The sequence below is a fragment of the Rhincodon typus genome, chromosome 37 (assembly GCF_021869965.1).
Source record: "Rhincodon typus isolate 14 chromosome 37, sRhiTyp1.1, whole genome shotgun sequence".
Classification (NCBI taxonomy): domain Eukaryota; kingdom Metazoa; phylum Chordata; class Chondrichthyes; order Orectolobiformes; family Rhincodontidae; genus Rhincodon; species Rhincodon typus.
In genome coordinates this window covers 8020764-8036605 of record NC_063368.1, presented here as the reverse complement: position 1 = coordinate 8036605, position 15842 = coordinate 8020764, and the positions used below count along the sequence as shown (strand labels likewise).

At 39.8% G+C, this 15842-nt stretch overlaps 1 protein-coding gene and 1 long non-coding RNA gene across 6 annotated transcripts in view; one reads left to right on the top strand and one right to left on the bottom strand.

Moving 5' to 3' along the window:
- The window catches only part of LOC109916652 (SUMO-conjugating enzyme UBC9), a 32761-nt gene extending 29927 nt beyond the window's left edge, over nt 1–2834 (bottom strand). For both annotated transcript variants that reach the window (XM_048617732.1, XM_048617731.1), the window contains exon 1: nt 2616–2834. The gene's annotated coding sequence lies outside the window, so the exon portion shown is untranslated. The remainder of the gene's footprint in view (nt 1–2615) is intronic.
- Nucleotides 2835–3091: 257 nt separating this feature from the next.
- LOC125487192 lies at nt 3092–13237 on the top strand. 4 transcript variants are annotated; one of them, XR_007265713.1, is made up of 4 exons: nt 3092–3212; nt 7584–7684; nt 11432–11580; nt 13009–13237. It is a non-coding gene; the product is annotated as an uncharacterized LOC125487192 (long non-coding RNA). The 4 variants fall into 4 exon arrangements; XR_007265711.1 differs by having other exon boundaries at nt 3098–3384; XR_007265710.1 differs by having other exon boundaries at nt 3098–3384; nt 12797–13237.
- Nucleotides 13238–15842: the final 2605 nt, after the last annotated feature.

Sequence of the window (15842 nt, the reverse complement as noted above, 5' to 3'; positions counted from 1 at the left end):
CCAATCACAGTATCCAATGGTTTCTTCAAATTCCAAAGCTACAGCCACATTGAAGGACAAAATTAGCACAGGCAGAGAAACACAATCATCTTGAAAATGTATCTTCACCACTGGCCCATAATTCTGGTACTCCCTGTCTAACAAGACTGAAAAAAAATCACAGGATCTCCAACAGTTCACCACAAACTGCAAGATCCATCATGAATGAACAATTGCTGACCTTTGCCAGGGCACCCACATCCATTGCATATATACAAAGTAGCAGTTAGGGTCAGACTGGATGACCTTTCCTCCATTGTCTGAAAGGGTGCGAGAATCACTGTTTTGAAAAAAGGTGGAGTCCACAGGAGCAGGGAGGAAAGTAAGGCAAAGTCTGGCCTTCCAAAATTCACCAAGTTTACCACAATAGCTGACTCCAAGTCCTGAACTTAGCAAAACCTAGATGAGGAAGGGTAAGAAATAATCATTTTTCATCTACAGACTGCTGTCTAAACTCACGCACACATGAACAGGTTCAGTCTTCACCCTGAAAAATCATATTTGCAATCCAAGTAAACTTCCCAAACGGCATCAAAAGAAACTGACGCATAAGATTTCACTTTAAGTCTTTTACTTTAGCATTCAAACTAAGAGTCAACACAAAGGCGAACCAACATGCAAGTCCTATTCTGTAGAAACCATAAACTACATGTTAATAACTGGCACCGCTTACCAAGGCAGCTTTCCTAGCATGTGGCACCAAATGCAGTCAGTCTCAACTTCCAGCAATAGAGTTTGGCTGCCCTCTTTCATGCAGGATCTGACTTTCAAGCATTCTGATAACTAGTCCTCTACCAGAAACTGCCAGATTCAATTACCATCAAAACTGCATACTTCTTTCAATTTAGCCATTATAGCCCTGACATCTTGACTTTCCCACAAGCATCTTCATCTGGCTACCCAGTACAATCAATTCCTACAAACCCTGATCTTCAGCGCAGGCAGGCAGTTTCCATGCTTTATAGATTTCAGTTTTCTCAGCAGGCTCCTATATGGTTTCACTTAGAAACCGAGTCTGTTCTCTTTCTACTGTAAAGGACCAATTTTGAGACCTGTTGGTTCTTACCTCTAGTTGAAAGGAGGTTTAACTACTAAGGAAACTGAAGCTATGTTCTTTCCTCAGACATCTGATAGCACAGCCAGGCAATTTAATACAGGTAAGCTCTTCATAAGGGTCCTCGTGTGGTGCAGTGGTAGTGTCCCTAAACCTGGGCTGAGGGGATCAGACTCAAATCTCAGTGTCAGAAGTGCATAATACCATCTCCAAAGAGGTTGCTATCAAAAATGGGTTCAATTAAAAAAAATGTTCTTGCCTCTTCCCCACACCCAAATAATAAAACTTGGGTCTCTGTTTCTTGCTGAAACAGTCTAAAAGGTTTCACCACAGGAAGTTGACAATATTACAAAAACTGTTAGCATGGATGCATTTAAGGGTAAGATAATTAAGTATATGAGAAAATAAATAAATTGAATTTATTAGGATGCAATGAAGTACACTGAGATAATGTTTACGTGGAACATAAACATAGCTACAGTACTGTTGGGTCAAATGGACTGCTACTACAAAATCTAAACATTCAAAGTCACTAAAAGATTAACTCAAATAAGACGACCAATATCTGCACTAGAACTGTCTCCTTCCTAAATATATACTACACAGATCATTTAAAAAGTTCACTCTGGAAAAATAACCAGTTCTATTCAAACTACAAATGTTTCCTATAACAGTAAGCCAATAAACATTACATTTGCAGAACACTACTTTGCCAGACACCATCTCCCACATGTACACTTTGCACAATACAGGACTCTTTGCTTTTACAGACACAACAAACTGGGCAATTTCAGTAGTATAGTTGAACAACAGACAGCAAGGCATCACAGGGAAATAAAATCGAGACCAATCACCTGTGTGTAAAAACATTAAAGTTTCTTTAACTTCTGAAAAAGTAGTATCAGCAAGACAGATCAATACGAGATTGTCCTTGACTTTCCCGAGAAGCTTAAATGTTGTTCATTGAATAATCATTTTAATTTATCACACAATTCAAATCTTCACCAATATCTACTTTAAATTGATACTTCACTCCAAACATTCCCAAAAAGCCTCAAAATTATGGTCATTCGTCCTCCAGAAAACAACACAGATTAAAACAAACGTTTAGTGGACTTCTATAACAAAAATTAAAAATCTGTCTCCCCTCCATAAAAGTCGCCACTGACTTTTAAAATAAAATCAGTTTCTTTTAAAATTTGCCCAGGAGAAACATTTTCCAATTGAAGTTTGATATGGAGCTTAAACAAATTCAACAGTAAACAGGGAAAGATGCACACCCAAGTATAGAAAAAAAAAAGATCAGATTTACAACAGCTGGAATAAGGAGGAAGAGTGAATGTGCCCAGTCTGTGGCTTCTACATAACAGCGTGCAGGAAGGTGTCGTAGAAAAGAGGAAGAGGAAGGGAAAGGGGGAAAAGAAGGGAAAGGCTACTTATTAACATCTTAAGAACCACACCCCGTTATTAGAACGGGGAGAAAAGGGTGCTCTTTAAAAAAAAGTCACGAAGCACTTCTTACCTTCAGCGACAGTGTTAATTTGGGGAGGGGAGGGTTGGGGGATGGGGAGGGGAAAGTGCTTCAGGTGACGGAGCTGAAGCGATAACGATGTGTGTGCCTCTCTCTCCCTCTCCCAGTCCGTCCGTCTCTCCCGCGACTCATTCACATCCACAGAACAACAAGGGAACTGACTGCAATATGGCGGCGCCAGGACCCCGTCCACCCCGTCAGGCCCCCGACCAGGACGACTACATGCCTGCAGAGGGGAGGAGGTTGGGGAGAAATCAAAAAAAGAACCACTTCCGGTCCGTTTCCCCGGTCCGATCGCCTGCCAGTTGTTTTTCTAAAAAAAAATCAGACGCAGAAATAGTTGACAAACGCGGCGTTTTTAATCATCATTCCTCAATTCCAATACATTCTTTTTAATAACGAAGCAAGTTTTGATGAAGGGCATGTATTTAAAAAGCACATAAAACCAGGCGCGTGTTTTGCCACCTAAAAGATCGAGCCCCCAACCGGTTGGAACCGGTTTGATCCGGTCCCGTTTTGAAAAAAAACCGTTACGGAGCGTTTCCTCGGGTATTTTCTTTCGTGTTTTTCTCACGGTGTGTGTTTTTCGTAAGTGCAGGTGAAAATTAATTATTTTTGACCCTCGTTCCCCCTCCCCCCGGTAGAAAAGGCCGTTTTAAGGGGGAAACGCCGAAGAATGTTCGAGAAGCCGCCACATGGCGTCACATGGGGTTGCTGCTGCGATGACGTCATTGGCTAAACTCGCAGAAGTTTCGAGAAGGTGAAGGCTGCGGGGGAGGGACCACTGTGGGGGCAAAGCGATCAAAAGCCTCCTCTTGACCACATCTAGTGACTGTTTGTCTATGGCCTGAGTAAAAGCTCCACCCAAGATGGGTGCAGCATAGAACGAGGCCATTCAGCCCATTGGGGAGCAGTGCTGGCTCTTTAGGACAGCCATCTTGTTATCAGGTTGACCAACTGTTGTTTACTTTTGGATTATGGCCAGCATAGGCTGGTCAGACCAAAGGGCCTGTTCTGTGCTTTGTGATTGTATAAATGTGGTTGACAGAAACTAAAGGGATGTTTAGCTGTGGGAGTTGCTGGTGGAAGCTTGAGTATGGGATGTGGTGGACGTGGTACTGTGGAGGCACTTGGAAGTGGGGCTTATAATGTGAGGGGTGCTGGTGAGATGTTCGCATCTGTGGGGGTGGGGGTGGTCTTGTGGATGAGGTTGTGTTCATGTGATGTGCATATGTGGAGGGTTGGTGGGGGACATCTGCCGCCGTGTGGTCTGCCCCAATTTTGATGATGTGGAGGTGCTGGTGTTGGGGCAATCACATAAAAGTCTGGGAGGGGTATGGAGCTAGTATCAAAATTGGACAAGGTCAGAAATCACACTACACCAGGTTGTAGTAGGAATTTATAAAAGGCAACATTAACTGTCTATAACTTGTGTGCTTTTTGAACAAAATAGAATGTATCTGTATAGAAATAAGACCAGTCTGGCTCCAAACCAAAACATAAACAGATTCTAAACAAGGCCTCATACCTAACATGCATTGTCTGACCTAAAATGTCACTTCTTTACACTGATGAAACCTTTAATTCTGTCAGGACAGTGACTTGAAAGGAATTTGGGAATTTACATATACATAGTAATCAATTAAAACCTTCTAACTGATTAAAGATTTAGCAGCATGTTAAGTTTAATACATCCGCATCGGTGGTGTGACCCTTTGATCTTTTACTTAGAAATTTCTGTGTCTGATACTACCTCTCTCACTGACACCTGAAGAAGGAATGAGACTATGAAAGCTTGTTTTTGAATAAACCTGTTGGACTATAACCTGGTGTTGTGTGATTTCTGACCTTGTCCAATTTTGATACTAGGTCCATGCCCCTCCCAGACTTTTATGTGATTGCCCTGAGCACAAGCTGTAAACTTTCCAACCGTGTCATGTCTTGCACAAAGGAAAGGCCTGCCTGGCATCTGAGACAAAACACCTGTCCAGACCTGAAGTGGGCCTCTGGGCAAAAAGCCAAATTATGTGACCAGTCCAAGAAAATGTGGCACGGTTGATGACCCTGTGTGTTAGTCCCAAGAAAAAGCAAATTACTGATGTGCTATTACTCCTTTCACCACTTCAAAATGTCCTCGGAGGGTAGTACAGCTATTGAGATACTTTTGGAGCATACTTACTGTTGTAAGTAAACATGCCAGCCAGTTTGTATACAGTAAGATCCAACAAACAGCAATGTAATAATAACTGTATAATCTTTTCATTGATCTTAATTTAGACATAAATAACGGTCCTGGACTAATGAAGATAATCCCTATTGTTCTTTGCCATGTTTTACAACTCCATTTATATGGTTAGGCAGACCCCATGTTCAGTGCTTCACCTATGTACTGTCGAAGGTTTTTTCCTGTTTACTTTGTATGACAATTTGGGATCTTAATTTTTTATGAAAGTCAATATTATTCTTTTTTAATTCGTTTTCATTGTTAGTATGGATTTAAAATTCAAATTTGACCATGATGTAACTAAATGGCAGAAGAAAATAAGTGCCCTTTTTGTGTTTAACAGAACCCAGAACTTGCCTCGATGTTGGTAAAAGGTGCTGATCCAGTGTTTGTTATTGTAAAATGGCCAGATTGAGGCATATAGTTTTGGTGTAGGTATGTTGCATGAATAAGTATTTAATCAAAATATTTTTTACCATATGTTCAGAATAATGTGAAGCAGTGGGGAGATTCCCAGCACCAGGAGTACAGCCCTGTTGTTCTTAAATATAGCATTGAGACCTTGATTTAGCAACTAACCCGATAAGCACCTTCAGTACAGTGGTGCTCCTTCAGTGGTGTTGTGACAATACAGTTAAGATAATGGTGAACATGGTCTATTGATATTCAACTTCCACCATCTGATTTTAATACTTGGGACCTTTATTGAAATAAATTTAACTTTTCTAAGAGCACAGATACAGAGCTAACAAGGCTGGTGTGATCACCTGACCATATTGAGCAAAACTCCTGAAACTGTCAATATACAAGGATCTATTTGAGCCAAAATTAACCATGTCATGAAAGACACTGAAACTTTGATCTGTACTCTGTTGATGTACACCTTTCTGGAAGCTATATGTTGGGAGGAAAGTGGCCTGCAGATCATCCAGCTTGGTAAAGTAATTATGCCAGACACCTGACTCCTCAATGAACTGTATTTCAGTCAACATCTTTGGAGTAGCAGATAGAAAAAGAAAAATGAACCGATAGCAAGAAGCTGGAAGTCTTTTTCTTCCCATCTTTCTCAAAGTCAATGTCTGATGAAAAAGCACTTTACAAAAGCAACATTCACCCAGAATGCAAGAAACAACACAACAGCTAAACATTCAGAACTCATCATTCTCAAATTCAAGGATTCTAATAACTTTAAACTGTGCCTGCATTTACCTTCCTCTCTCTTGGACATACACCACTTTTTAAGTTTAAGTGTGGCTATGAGAGTGTGTGTGTGTGTTGTGCATTTTTTGGGACTGGAAGGTAATAAAATTCCTCTTTCAATCAAGAATATGTTGTATCCTCCTTTGACCTAATTAATTTTATTTGAAGTGAAAGCTGTATGCTAAAAGTGAAATAAGTATTTGCTGTGAGAGGGCATTAAAAGGATGGGAAGTGTTTTTATTTCCTGTCCTCACTTGTTAGCAACAAAAATGAGGACAAATTGCACCATTAGAACCCAAGTACAAACAAAAGAATTGGAGTGGATACACAAATTGTTTCATCAAAAGCTTTTTAAATAGAAGAAACTGAGTCTAGGATTAAAAATAGCTAAAATGTCCACATTTGTTATTAGAGCAAGATAGAATAACATATGAAAAATTTAAAAGCTTTGTCCTTAGAATTAAAAGGGGTAGCTAGACATGAAGTTTCATCCAAATTGTAAAACGTGTGGCAAGTATTTAGAGACAGAAACTAATTAGAGCAGCTAAGATTAGAATTAGAATTAGAATTCCAACAGCTGAAGAGTTACATGAAAAAGAGAGGTCGTGAAGGAAAGAGAAGAGAATTCCAAGAAAGAAAGGACGTTCCAATTCAAACAGCTCTAGCTGAGGAGGGAGATAGAAAACTGCTCTGCTGAGGGAGCAAGACTTGCATTTAATGCCTGAATTATTTACATTTATTGATTTAATTCCTAAACTTAATGAGTAAGAGCTGGACACCTCTTTTGAAAGGTTAGCACTGTATTTAAAGTAGCCAATCCACTATTGAACATTGCTATTGTAGAGCAGCTGACAGAAAAAGCTCAAAAAGATCATTCACTCTGTCTTACGTAGAACATGCCACTTACTATGAAGCAGCATAGGAGACTATTTTAGTCCATATCAGTCTTGCCAGAGGCATAGAGACAAACATTTTGTACCCTCAAGAAATACCCTACCTGTCCTACATAACTAGAATATACAGGCCTTAAGGTGCTCATTTGTGCCCAATAAGTATGGATACTTAAAATTCAGGCCATCTAAGAAAACCTCTGTGAGGTACTATGAGTAGGTCAAAAACTCCATATCGTTTCTATTTCAGACTTCTTTCGAGGAACATTGGAGAGCAGGGCCCAGACAGCCAGCATATCTGGCTGACAGCTAGGGGTTAACACACTGTCTTACTAACTCAGGAAAGTGGGTTGTGGAAGCTGCCAAGACCAGAGAGGGATAAATGTAAGCTGGAGAGAAAAGGGAAACCAGACAAAGAAATCAGAATTGACCCTAAACGTTAACAGGGTAGGTTGAGGTGGGAGACATTTGGGAAACGGCACAAGTGTTTCTATATCAGGAAGCCTGGGGATAGAAAATTGCCTAGAAACCCAAGTTGCAGTGTCTAGCATTCAAAGTGATTCATGTCCAGTTATGACCATGAATGAGGAAAGCTGTCAGAAGTTTGTTTAAAAATGAATAGTGACCACTTACTCCTTTAAACAGCCAGAAAGAGAAGACCACATTCTCCGAGACGTTGGGTACGCATGGACCTTGCTAATGGGGAAAATGTTCCACCTGGAAGCAAGTTAAATTCCAGTGTGCTGGTAAGTGTTCACAGGGAGAAGTATAGAGGTTGTTAATGTTTACCTATAGAGTGAATCTGTTACAGGTCTGGTAACAGTGGGGAACGTCCCAAGTTTGTTAAGGCCAACAATAGGTATTTTATTGGAGAATAATTTGATTGATAGTAAAACATACCCCTTAAGCAGAAAAGGACAGCTTTGAGAAGTTGGAGAAAGCCATCGCTGAGCAGCAGAACGCCCGGATTTAAAAGGTTCAGAAGCAGCAAAGCTCAGGAAGGAGTGATTAAAGGTGGGTAACTCTAATTATAGCAGGAAATGCAAAGAGACCAGAACTAAGACAGTTCAGAAATGCTCGGTAAAACCCATAATGTTTGGTTAGCCAGGTTAGGCCATTCAATTTAAGCAGGGCTGAAGTTCATCCAGAAGTGTCATAAAAGATCAAGTCAGATCCTGAAGAAGTTCAACAAGCTGAAGTTGGGCCAATAGCCATAAAAGAAGACAAGAAAAGGCCAGGGCAGTTGACAAGAAATGATAGGCTAGAGTCTGCAATCTGGTTAACGAGCATCTTCACAGTAAGAATCCAAGAGGGCAATGGAGTTCACAAACAGGCCAGGGCAAATTGAATGTGAAGCCTCACTTAGAAGAAGAGCTGCAGGGGAGTAGATTAATAGCTGAATGACTATTTGATGGTTGAAATATTTCAGGAAAAAAGGAACAGGTTAGGAAAAAAGCCATTCCCAAAACAGAGAAAAGGCAAACGAACACACCCACACTCAATACTACTGGTAAAAGCTATCAGGAGCATACCTATTAGAGTCAAATTAAACACAGAATTGCCCACTAGTGGATCCAAAGAACAGAATTGAGTCTTAAAACTCAGTCACATTGATTATTAAATGAGAGTGTGTGAAGGATGTAAATTCAGATACTATAGGTGAGGTAAACCTAAGATTATCACTGACTACTCGCTGAAATTCAAACCTGTCAAAATGCCTGAATCTGTTCCATGGATTACAGAATTGAGCAGTGATAGGTTAAGACTTGGGAATGTGGCCAATCTTGTGAACAACTCCAACAGGGAGTCCCAAATCAGGTTTTGAACCCACAAACAGAGTGAATGCAGAACACATGATGCCATCCCAATTTTTGTATTGTTCTTTCAAATTAGCCTGATACATTGCCTGCAGATTATCCAGCTTGGGGAAGAAACTGATACCAGACACCTGAATTCACAAAGGAACTGTGTCTGAACCAGATAATAGATTTTGTGTAACAAAGCAGAGAGAGAAGAAATGAACTGATAACAATTGTATGCTGGAAGTCTCTTTCCCTGTGTCTCTCTCAACCTTGAAGTCACTGCCCAGTGAAAAAGCAACTTGAAAAATAACCACTTACTGAAAACAAAAGGGATATCTGCGAACTTAGCCATTGATGAAGAATCGACACAACAGCTAAACACTCAGGATTCAAGTCATTCTCACAATCCAGTTGTTTGACAAGCTTTAAACTGCAATTGCCTTTTCCTTCCATCTACACTAAATACTGTCCTTTTAAGCTTATTACTTCAATTTGTGTGTGTGTGCATTTGATGTCATGTTTTTATGATGTTTTAAGGTGAGTAGGTAAAATTCCTATTTCTTTCATGCAAGAAAACCTTGTAATAGCTGAGATAACAAGGTGTAGAGCTGGATGAACACAGCAGGCCAAGCAGCATCAGAGGAGCAGGAAAGCTGATGTTTCGGGTCTAGACCCTTCTTCAGAAATGGGGGAGGGGAAGGGGATTCTGAAATAAATAGGGAGAAAGGGGGTGGCAGATAGAAGATGGATAAAGGAGAAGATAGGTGGAGAGGAGACAGACAGGTCAAAGAGGCAGAGTTGGAACCAGGAAAGGTGAGTTAGGGAGGGGATAGGTCAGTCCAGGGAGGACGGACAGGTCAAGGAGGGGGGGATGAGGCTAGTAGGGAGGAGATGGGGGTGGGTCTTGAGGTGGGAGGAGTGGATAGGTGGACAGGTTAGGGAGGTGGGCACGAGCTGGGCTGGTTTTGGCTTGCGGTTGGGGGAGGGGCTGCCTTCATTTTGATGTACATTATTACCGTTAATTGAAGTGTGATACCTGCATGATAAACAAGAAATTAAAACTATTTGTTGCAATTGACTAAGGGGGGATTTTAAAAAAAGGAAGCAATCCCTCCCCCACAGCTTGTCATGACACGGCTTAGATGTTGTGTTCCAGTCTCCAGAGTGAAACCAAAACATTCTAAGTCTGAGACAAATGTGCTATCCACTGACACATGTAGGCAATTTTGAATTAATTAAGGGAATACATGAACTTTGGTATTTAATCAGCTCTTTGAAAACAATTTTAAAAATCTAATGGATAGTTGGCGTCATTGGAAGATATGTAGGATATTAAAACAAGAACACACTACAGTAGTTATACGAGTGCTAATTAGGCATTATGTGCAGAATCATGCTCATTGTCGTAATGATAGCTCTAATGAAGGACCTTAACTAAGATGACAGACTACGTAAAGCTGGTATGTTGTCTAAACATAAGGCAGTTATGTGTAATCTGTTTGAGGCAATGAGTAAATTTACAACACAGAGAAATAAAATGAGCACTAAGCTGGTTAAAAGTGAATTGAGGAAAATAAATTTCCCTCTACATTTGGGAGAATATAAAACACACTGTCCCAGGATACCATAAGTATTGTAACAATTAATGTATTTCAAGGAGTCAGAGATATTTACTAAAAATACCTCCTTTTTTAGTTTGTCTACGAGATGGTGGCGGCAGGATAGGAAGTGTTCAGGCTCCTAAGCCAATATGCTACCATTCACCTGGCTGGCTGCATTCTTCTTTTTTTTGTTTCTTTGTTTCTCTGCGGTGGAGGAAGGCAGTTGCAAGGTCCTGCTGCAGTGGCACATTTTTCTTGTATGTTATAATTGTAACACTTTCAAAGGAGAAAAAGTCACAAAGCACTTCGTAGAGGCAAAATCAGAAAGCAAATGAATGCCAGGCTAAAAGGTACAGGAGACAGACGCATTACTGGTATTGAGTTGAAGGGAGGGGAGTCAAACACATGAGACAGGACAAAGTGTTCAAAAAATTATTGCATTACAGAACATATACTTAGGGAGGCAAAAAGATTGTGACTGAATTTAAAGTAAAAGGTTAGAATTGTCAATTTGGAAAAATAAAATATCAAGTAAGGTAACTCGCCAAGGTTATATATTGTGAGATGCAAATGTAGTTAGTTTTATTCTGTTTGCCTGTGGTATTTGGCATTGATGTTCAAACAGTTCTCTATGTTCAGTATAAATCATCTGTTCCCAATCAGTGACTAGTGCTATTCTCTAGTTTTATAGCAGAAGGTACTCTGGGTAAGTAGAAATATACTAGGACATCCTTCTTACCAAATATATCTTGGAACTAGCAATTTGTAATGTTCAGAGTGAGCATTTTCATTCTCTTTGAGGTGGCAATTATGAGTGCTGAGAATGAAACATTCTTGCACTTTAGACACTTAGTCTAAACATCAGGAACATCCAGGTCAGCTTTAATGCATGTTAAAACACCCATTATAATGTTTCAAACTCAGAAGAGCACTCATGCAGCATGAGGATTTATATGGTACCCCATTCTGGCCCCTTAATGGTTTTCATAAAAGCACTCTTATAATCTTGCTTTTGGAATCAATAATGTTGACAAGTGGATTGAGATTGTTCCAGGATATATCACAGAAAGCAGAATTGTCATTCCTGCAGAGCACACTGAAACCCGAATCTTTAATTCCGAAGGTGAAAGGATTTGGCTAAATCGAGAGAACGGGAGTTAATTTAATATGCAAAACCTTACAGCATTCAGAAAGAACAGGAAAAATGATGCAGCCATATATACCAGAGACAGCTAACAGGTAAATGAATTTAATCATTTAATGAATTTAAACAGGTAAATCAGAGGGAAAGAGATAGTAGGAACTGCAGATGCTGGAGAATCTGAGATAACAAGGTGTAGAGCTGGATGAACACAGCAGGCCAAGCAGCATCAGGGGAGCAGGAAAGCTGAAGTTTCGGGCCGAGACCCTTCTTCAGAAAATAGACCCTTTTCTGAAGAATGGTCTAGGCCCGAAACGTCAGCTTTCCTGCTCCTCTGATGCTGCTTGGCCTGCTGTGTTCATCCAGCTCTACACCTTATTATCTCTAATGAGAGGGAAAGTAAGCTACATAAGTCCTGTGAATGGTGGATATCTAAAATAAAAAAACAAAATGCTGCAGAAACCCAGCAGGCCTAGCAGCGTCTGTGGAGAGCGAAGCACAATTAGTGTTTGAATTCAATATAGTTCTTCCTTGGAACTGAGGAAAGCTATGGAAGTGATGGGTTTTATATTGTAGAAAAAAGATGATGAAGAGCAAGTGCTTTTAATAAATTAATTGCTCAGAAATCTCTAACGGGGGAAAATAGATCCAAGCTAATCCTAGCCGATGAGTATAGATGTTAAGATCCATCAAAAAGGAGAATATATTTGCTGAGTTGAGAGATAAGGTGTGAGACCAAGAAATTATTTTAATGGAAAATTTCACTTAACCCTATATTAATTGGGAAAAACTGAGGTGGGCTAGTGACTTAGCGATAATGCTGATCTATGGTTGACTGTATAAACCACAAAATGCAGTGTTGTCTTAACTTGGCAATTGTGAATAGGAACATTCAGAAAATAGAGAGAATGAGCATCCTGAGTATATAAGGACCACGGAACACTATAAAGCTTACAGAATACACCAAAATGCAGAATTTTAACTTAAAAGCCCTAATTCAAAGGGACAAGGGGAAAAATTAAAACCAATAATTCGGAGGAGAATATCAACAATTTCATATACAAAACACATGGAACAAGATAAAAGCATAAATCTATAAAATTAGAATAAATACGTACAAACAAAGTTGACCTAAATTGATAGTAAATTAGAAGTGAAATGAAAAAGAATGTTCTTCTTGGATATAGAAACAAAATGCAGCTGTACCTCAGGGACTGTTTGAAATTTACCCAACCCCTCCAGACAGGGTATGCTGCTAGAATGTATATATCAAGTTGGCATTGCTAATGTGTCCAATTATTCTTTTGTCTGTAGGATGCAACAATACTGTTTCTGATTTCCACAGAATATATGTATTTAATTTTTATTTCAATAAAACAAGAAAGGCAATTAAGGAACTGAGAACCCTGGGACCAGTTGTTTCATCAGAAGCTCATTTATATTTAATACATTTTGATGGAACGAAGAAATTCCTTTGGAGGAAAATGCTCAAAATGAGGGTAATAAAAACCTCCTTTGTGTTCTAGTTCTGAGGTTCTCAAACCTGGGGGTCTCGAGATATAAGATTGTGATAAAAGGAAGAAGAAAAACAGAAGAAACCTAACTTGCCATGCCAAACTGGCACACCTGGTGGCAGTTTGTCTCACAAAAGAATCAAATCCAACTTGTCCACAAGTTACATGATCTTATGTAACCAATAAGTGAACACCGTGTAGCTTCAGTTTGCTCTGTGTCAATAAAAACAATTCAATCTTCCATTTTCCCAGTTTATATTTTTACAATTGTCTTACAATTGATATCAATTTTGCTGGTACCACTTCTGCCATACTCTTATGCTGTCTTCATGTCGGGGTAGCTGTTGTCAACTGTTTCGATATTGGAATAGTAACAGAATGGTCACAAAAAGTGATCAGCATAAAATGTAAAATACTACATAAATATTTCCTTAAAATATTCTCAAGGGAATTCATGGCACCCCTTCCCACCCCACCAATACAATATGCCCTTTGCTTCAAAAGCATATATTGTTTACAACAGGGATTCCTGTGCAGACAGAAAAATCAAATTTAAAATCTGGTCTGAACAGGAAAGTCTTCCCACACCTGCTCTTTCATCCTTCTTAAAGAAAAAGACACTAGGGATGTACATGCAGCCACTGATAAACAAATGTTGGTTTTATCGGCAATGCCAGTATCCCATGAAAGAATGAAAAAAAGTTCTCCATTCTAGGGCATACCTCTTCAAGAAACAATATGGCCAAAAAGAACAGTGGCTGTTAGTACATATGAACAGTGCGTAATACTGTCATAAAATTGACCTAACCCTGCAAATACTATGTCTATGTAAGCTAGAACTCTTGATATTTGCGAAATGCAGCTGTACCTCAGGGACTGTTTGAAATTTACCCAACCCCTCCAGACAGGGTGTGCTGCTAGAATGTATATATCAAGTTGGCATTACTAATGTGTCCAATTATTCTTTTGTCTGTAGGATGCAACAATGCTGTTTCTGATTTCCACAGAATATATGTATTTAATTTTTATTTCAATAAAACAAGAAAGGCAATTAAGGAACTGAGAACCCTGGGACCAGTTGTTTCATCAGAAGCTCATTTATATTTAATACATTTTGATGGAACGAAGAAATTCCTTTGGAGGAAAATGCTCAAAATGAGGGTAATAAAAACCTCCTTTGTGTTCTAGTTCTGAGGTTCTCAAACCTGGGGGTCTCGAGAGATTTTTCAAGGCATCTGCTAAATACTCAGCAACCTGTTGCTGAACTGAATGAGCTTTGGAATCCTTTAAAAAGGCCAGAGAGGCCTGATTCCAGGATTCTGATCCTGTTTTGGCCAGTGCAGGATAAGAGTCCAACCCTTGTTAGCAATAGAGCGGAGGAGGAAGATCAAATTACCACTTACCACCCACCATATTTGTAGTTGAGTCAGGCCCCCTTCATAAGTAACCATGGTTCAGAGCTTCCAGAAGAATAATAAACCACAGGGACAACCTAGTCTTGAATCATCAACACCGAAAAATTGGCCATTCATCATTCCTATTGAACTACATTAGTTCTCTCACTTTTTCACAAAACTGTCAACTAATCTCAGCCATTTGTATTCTCAATGTCAGAAGTTGTCATGCACTTCAAGCCTCTTAATGTTGTGAAATTAAGCACACATGCAGTGAAAACCTCATCAAAAAACAGCAAGAGAATAGAGATGTCACCCCCTCTCCAGCTGTATAAACATCTGTTGATGAGATCTAAGTGTATGAACCATTCTTCAAGGTCAGCAATTGTTCATAATGAGGCCATATGTGCAACCAGCTTCTGTTGATATACTTGCCAGATAACTTCTGTACGACTACTTGGTTGACCTCCAAGGTTGGTATTTTTAAGAGCTTGTAAAGTGACCAGTGTTCTTTTTTCCCAAAGGATCCTTTCAAAGACTTCACTTACTGTATGAATTTCAGAAATATTTCAAATAATTGTCAAACATGCCAGTGGCTCACTGTTTCTGAGTCTTTTGAATACTGGGAGAGAAGGTAGGGAGAATGTGTTGCAAGGATGGACGATTTGTGCGGACATGAAGGTGCACAGTAGATATGAGGAGACATGGGTGGTAGCAGGTAGGGAGCTATGTATGGTTCAGAGGGGTATGAATGGAGTATGGGGGGGCATGAGGTGAATGGGGAATATGAGAAGTTATGGAGGGAGCATGGGATATGTGAGGAGACATTGGGGATAGTTGGAAGGGAGGAGGGGAGAAATGAGACAACATAGGGGTGTGTAGGAGAATGAAGGTTTAATAACCTGACATTCATTATTTCAACTGGGTTAATATCCTTGATGGTGGGCCCAACTCCATCCAGCCACATTGGAATGAAAATCAAGTGGGCTAAGGAGTGGCAGATGGAATTTAATACAAATAAATGCAAGGTGTTGCATTTTGGTAAGACAAATCAGAGCAGGACTTATAGAGTTAATAGTAGGGCCTTCGGATGTGTTGTCAAACAGAGAAACACGGGTGCAGTTACATAGTTCCTTGAAAGTGGCATCACAGGTAAAATGGTGAAGAAGGCATTTGACATGCTTGCCTTCATCAATCAGAGCATTGAGTACAGGAGATGGGATGTCATATACAATATACAAGATATTGCTAAGGCCACATTTGAAGTGCTGTGTACAATTCTGGTTGCCCTGTTATTAAGCTGGAGAAGGTGCAAAAAAGACTTACAAGGATGTAACTGAGACTGGAGGATTTGAGTTATAATGAGAGGCTGGTTAGGCTGGAACTTATTTCACTGAAGTGTAGGAGACTGAGGAGACCTTACAGATGTTTATAAAATCATGAAGGGCATGA